Source organism: Ambystoma mexicanum, chromosome 14, assembly GCF_040938575.1.
Source record: "Ambystoma mexicanum isolate Mex_15411 chromosome 14, UKY_AmexF1_1, whole genome shotgun sequence".
Lineage (NCBI taxonomy): Eukaryota > Metazoa > Chordata > Amphibia > Caudata > Ambystomatidae > Ambystoma > Ambystoma mexicanum.
This window is the reverse complement of record NC_090940.1, coordinates 295,617,082-295,622,543: the sequence shown is the minus strand read 5'-3', so window position 1 is coordinate 295,622,543 and position 5,462 is coordinate 295,617,082. Positions and strand designations below refer to the sequence as shown.

Genomic DNA, 5,462 nt, shown 5'->3' with positions numbered 1-5,462 from the left:
TGCACCCTGCAGAGGCTGGGTGCACCCGGGTTGCGGTCCCGCGAGGGTATCCGCCGTTCCAGGTGACCGACCTGCCCGCCGTGTTGAATCCTTCGGGCGGACTGCACGGACCCCTCCCGTTTACCTCTTGATGGTTTCACGCCCTCTTGAACTCTCTCTATAAAGTTCTTTTCAACTTTCCCTTACGGTACTTGTTGGCTATCGATCTCGCACCCGTATTTAGCCTTAGATGGAGTTTACCACCCGCTTTGGGCTGCATTCCCAAGCAACCCAACTCCGAGAAGACCCGATCCCGGTGCGCCGGGGGCCGCTACCGGCCTAACACTGTCCGCGGGGTGAGCCTCGATCAGAAGGACTTGGGCCCCCTGAGCGATGCTGGGGAGTCGGTCTTCTGTACGCCACATTTCCCGCACCCGCCGCCGGACGGGGGTTCGGCGCTTGGCTCTTCCCTCTTCACTCGCTGTTACAGAGGGAATCCTGGTTAGTTTCTTTTCCTCCGCTTAGTAATATGCTTAAATTCAGCATGTCGCCACATCTGATCTGAGGTCGTAGTCGAGGGAGCCACATGAGCTCCGTGGGGCGGCTGTGCCTCGGGCCCGGGGCCGCGCCGGGGGGGTTAGCCCCTGGCACAGCCCCATGCATCCGGCAGCGGCCGATCGTGCGCTTTCCCGATCTGCTGAGGCCGATGACCCGCCTGGTCGGGAGGCCTGCGCTCAGGGGCCATCCCGCGCCGGCAGCCGTGGGACACCATAGACAGCCACACGTGGCACGGCCCAGTGCCCTGGGGCAGGGGCGGCGGCGCGCCAGGCTTTTTCAAGGCCCGCTGCCAACTCCCACCACCCGCCGCTGGGGCCCGCGCGGGCAGGTCCAGAGGGATCCCGCGCCGGTGCTGATCGGGGTCTGACCTAGGAGGACGAAGGGAACGGGGTCCCTGCGACAGCCCCAGCAACGCCCCGGGGAGGGAACCCCGGGGCGATTGATGTTCAAGCAACCCTCAGACATGCGTAGCCCTGGGAGGAACCCGGGGCCGCAAGGTGTGTTCAAAGTGTCGATGATCAATGTGTCCTGCAATTCACACTAATTCTCGCAGCTAGCTGCGTTCTTCATCGACGTGAAAGCTGAGTGATCCACCGCCAAGAGTCACAGGCAACTTTTTGTTTCGTTCCAGACGTCGGCCCGAACCTGCCGGTGCAGGAGAGGCCAGGGGGAGGCAGCGCCGCCCATCCCGCCCGCCACGGATGAGACACAGCCCGGCGCCCCATCTAGCTGCCCCGCTTGGGAGTCGGCCGAGATCATCAGGGGGTTTTAAGAGAAAAAAAAAACATCCAGGCGCTTAGCCCGGGAAGCCTGGTGGCAGCAGGGCTTCCCACGGTGACTGAGGCAGGCCGCTCGACCTGCCCCCGGCCCCGACCCCCTCCGCCTGCTCCCCTTTGCAGGGAGGCGGACGGAGAGGAGGGCCAGAGTCGGCACGGGCAGGGGGTTCGGGTGGGAGCGCTAGAGTCTTCAAACTGCAGCCCGGCCGCACGGGGCCGAGCTCCAGGTACCTGTTCGAGAGGAAAGGTGTCCCGCTGCGCCGCGGGCCTGGCCATCGCTCGCCCACGCAGACGTGGGCGGCCAGAACCTTGATGCCCGCCTGTCTAGTACACCTGGCGGTGCCATGGCTCAGGGCTCGCCCGGCGTGCTGGGCCCCTGTCCGTCCTGGGGAGGTGCCCCCCGAGAACGGACAGGCTTCCCTCGGCTCCCGGCTGCTCCCACTCAGGGGCTTCAGTGCCGGCAGTGCTGCGCCCGGCCCACTGGTGGGTTGGGGTGGAGGAGCACGCCCCCGCCCGGCGCGGTGGTTCAGGTGTTGGCTCAGTGAGGAGAGGATGGGGGGCCCGCTCGGGGTGGGCCTCCCTCTCTCCGGTCGGGAGGGACGTCCCCCGGCAGGTTAACCCAACCCTGCCGGGCGTCCCCACCCCGTCTGCTGGGTCGCCGAAGGGGGTCCCGCTCCCCGGGCTGTGGGTCGTCCACGTCTGGGATGCAACCGAGGTCAGGCCCGCAGCTCTCTCTCCGGGTGCTCCGCCGTTAATGATCCTCCGCAGGTTCACCTACGGAAACCTTGTTACGACTTTTACTTCCTCTAGATAGTCAAGTTTGATTGTCTTCTCGGTGTTCTGCCAGGGCCATTGCCAACCCCGGCGGGGCCGATCCGAGGACCTCACTAAACCATCCAATCGGTAGTAGCAACGGGCGGTGTGTACAAAGGGCACTGACTTAAACAACGAGAGCTTATGACCCGCACTTACTGGGAATTCCTCGTTCATGGGAAATAATTGCGATCCCCAATCCCTATCACGAACGGGGTTCAGCGGGTTACCCGCACCTGTCGGCGAAGGATAGACACACGCTGATCCTTTCAGTGTAGCGCGCGTGCAGCCCCGGACATCTAAGGGCATCACAGACCTGTTATTGCTCGATCTCGTGTGGCTGAACGCCACTTGTCCCTCTAAGAAGTTGAACGCCGACTGCTGGGGGTTGCGTAACTAGTTAGCATGGAGGAGTCTCGTTCATTATAGGAATTAACCAGACAAATCACTCCACCAACTAAGAACGGCCATGTACCACCACCCACAGACTCAAGAAAGAGCTATCAATCTGTCAATCCTTTCCGTGTCCAGGCCGGGTGAGGTTTCCCGTGTTGAGTCAAATTAAGCCGCAGGCTCCACTCCTGGTGGTGCCCTTTCGTCAATTCCTTTAAGTTTCAGCTTTGCAACCATACTCCCCCCGGAACCCAAAGACTTTGGTTTCCCGGAAGCTGCTCGGCGGGTCATGGGAATAACGCTGCCGGATCGCTAGTCAGCATCTTTTATGGTCGCAACTACGACGGTATCTGATCGTCTTCGAACCTCCGACTTTCGTTCTTGATTAATGAAAACATTCTTGGGAATGCTTTCGCTTTGGTTCGTCTTGTGCCGGTCCAAGAATTTCACCTCTAGCAGCACAATACGAATGCCCCGGCCGTCCCTCTTAAAATGCCACTTGATATCAAGAGCCTTTTTTTTTGTTCTTTTTTTTTTACAAGAAACCCACCTCATGGAAGGCATATATGGAAAATAGGCTAGAGGATGGGGTCCTCAAAAATGATATGCAGGCTATTCAAGTTACTCCAGGGGGTTTTTGATTGAGATTCAATATGAAAAAAGGAATTATGGATCCAGAATGAAAATACATCATAATCCTTGGAAACTGGAGGGGATCGAGATTGCCCTGGTAGATCTATATGCTCCAAATTATGATGCACTTGATTTCTTTGAAAAAAATGTCTTTTTTAAACATGAGAATTCCTCATGTGTGAACTATTGATTGGTGGCAATTTTAATGTAACCCTAAATGCCCAGTAGGACAGGTGCACTACTATCACACGTGCAACTCTCTGATGATTGTGCATCAACATTGAATATATGAACAACCGCCACCTTCTTGATATCTGGCGCAGATTACATACAGATCAACGTGGGTGTACCTTCTACTCCACAGTGCATGATATCTATTCCACATTGGAAATGTGGCTAGCTTCAACTCATACATACATGGAAGTCGCCGAATGGTTGATACTCCCAAGAATCTTTTCAGATCATTCTTCCATTGTGCCTACACTACAGGTACAGCCCAACACTAAGAAAACTAGTAACTGCGGCTCTCACCTTTCTCGCTCAGGGATTCTACATTTCAACAGGACATAAGCACACAAATGGTGATTTTGGAAACTTTTAAATAATCCATCAGGGGTTTTTGTATTGCAACAACCGCTGGGGTTTTCCAAAATATTTGCACATCCCTCAACTCACTTGAGATGCTCCTGATTCACTAGAAAGTAGGTCTGCAATAGATCGGGGATAGAGAGTCTAAATTCATACTTAACCAGGACGGAGCACGTAAATATGCTTAAGGAGATAGACCTCGTAAGCAATTGGCTTGGACAATAAAGGCTTAACGGAGTAGAAACGAAACTGAGTCAATTAAGACTGATGCAGGCAGGCTAGTATGCACCCGAAAGGATATAAATCAGAAAGTCATACTCCCCCACTGCCTGTGAAGAATTCATTGGAGTTCTACCTAAACCTAAGAAGGACAAATTACACTACAAATATTCTCGACATCCCTCCATTCTCTATAATAATACCTGAGCTAAGTGGTTTTGCACTGGAGAGGTCAACTGCGCCCAATATCCATACTTTTCTTTCATGTATCCTGAGGTGAATGCTATTGCTACGTTATAGGACATGGAAAAGGTTTTTTACTCCTTGGAGTGGGCCTTTTTGCTCTCTATACTGACACAGATAGGGGTTGGCATTTACTTTACGGCATTGGTGACATTATCATACACAACCACAACCCCTATGTCCAGAGTGTCTACAAACAACACTGTGTCTGATCCCTTTTCAGTCTCCAGAGGTACCAGGCAGGGCTGTCCCCATCCACTACCCTCTTTGCTATTGCAATTGAATCCCTTGCCTCTATTTGTCAGGTATACTGCAGTCATCTGTTTTTTTAATTATATGACCAAACAGTGCTATTATCCTTAAATGCTGGTGATCTTCTGCCTTACGTTAAGATTCCTTCAGAGAATCTCCCTACTTTGGTACAAGAGGTGCAGGAGTGCGACTGGAACTCTTGCCTTCTAATTAAATTGGACATGACTGAGCAAGTTCCCTAGTGAGTGAAGCTAAGCCCCCTCTTTTAGGAGTGACTTACTTTGTAATAATTATGTTCATGATTAATCCAACTGAAAAAAAGAAATAAGGGTAAGTTTCATACAAGTCAATGATCAATCTCATTTAATAATTACAAATTGCCACAATTTGCTGGCTTCTGCTCAAACATGTTAATGTTAAAGGTATTTGTACCTTGGGAGGATAGCTCAGGGGCAACGTGCTTGCCTTGGAAGCAAGACAACACGGAGCACCACAGGCACGATCCTTGGGTCTGAGCTTAGAAACCTATGGGTATTAAGTGTGTTATAAATAACCTATCATATCATACCACGCACCGTCACCAATGGAATTGGTCCCCACAAGGGCTTAGGTGGAGCTGCAAACAAGAAGGCGGGAGGGTTAATTGGGTGAAGAGGGATTAGGAAAGTGAGAAAGGTGATGTCCTGTTGGCAGCTTCTGTTCGGTTTTCACTATGCGCTGAGCTTGGGTGTGAATATCGGATCAATGTGTGTGCTGTTGGTGTGAGTTATGTGTTGTTTGTTATTGCTGTGTGATGAAGTGCATGCGGTGTGCCGTGCGAGAAGGTGGTTGTGTGGATTTTGTGTGAGTTAAGTATGCAGAAATCTGAGCTTTTGGAATGCAAAGACAAGCATCTTTTTATATATTGGGCTCACCAAGATGTGAGGCTCAATTTCAGTCTAATAGCGGTTATGGGCGTAGACTTTGGGAGACCTAAGAAAGCCTTCCAAACTTTCCCTTCCAGCCTGT

The 5,462-nt window shown here is 52.7% G+C and overlaps 1 non-coding gene across 1 annotated transcript; it reads right to left on the bottom strand.

Annotated features, from left to right (window-relative positions):
* Window positions 1-988: 988 nt before the first annotated feature.
* On the bottom strand, window positions 989-1,142 carry LOC138527699 (5.8S ribosomal RNA). The gene has a single exon (XR_011284003.1). It is a non-coding gene; the product is annotated as a 5.8S ribosomal RNA (ribosomal RNA).
* Between the last annotated feature and the right edge of the window lie 4,320 nt (window positions 1,143-5,462).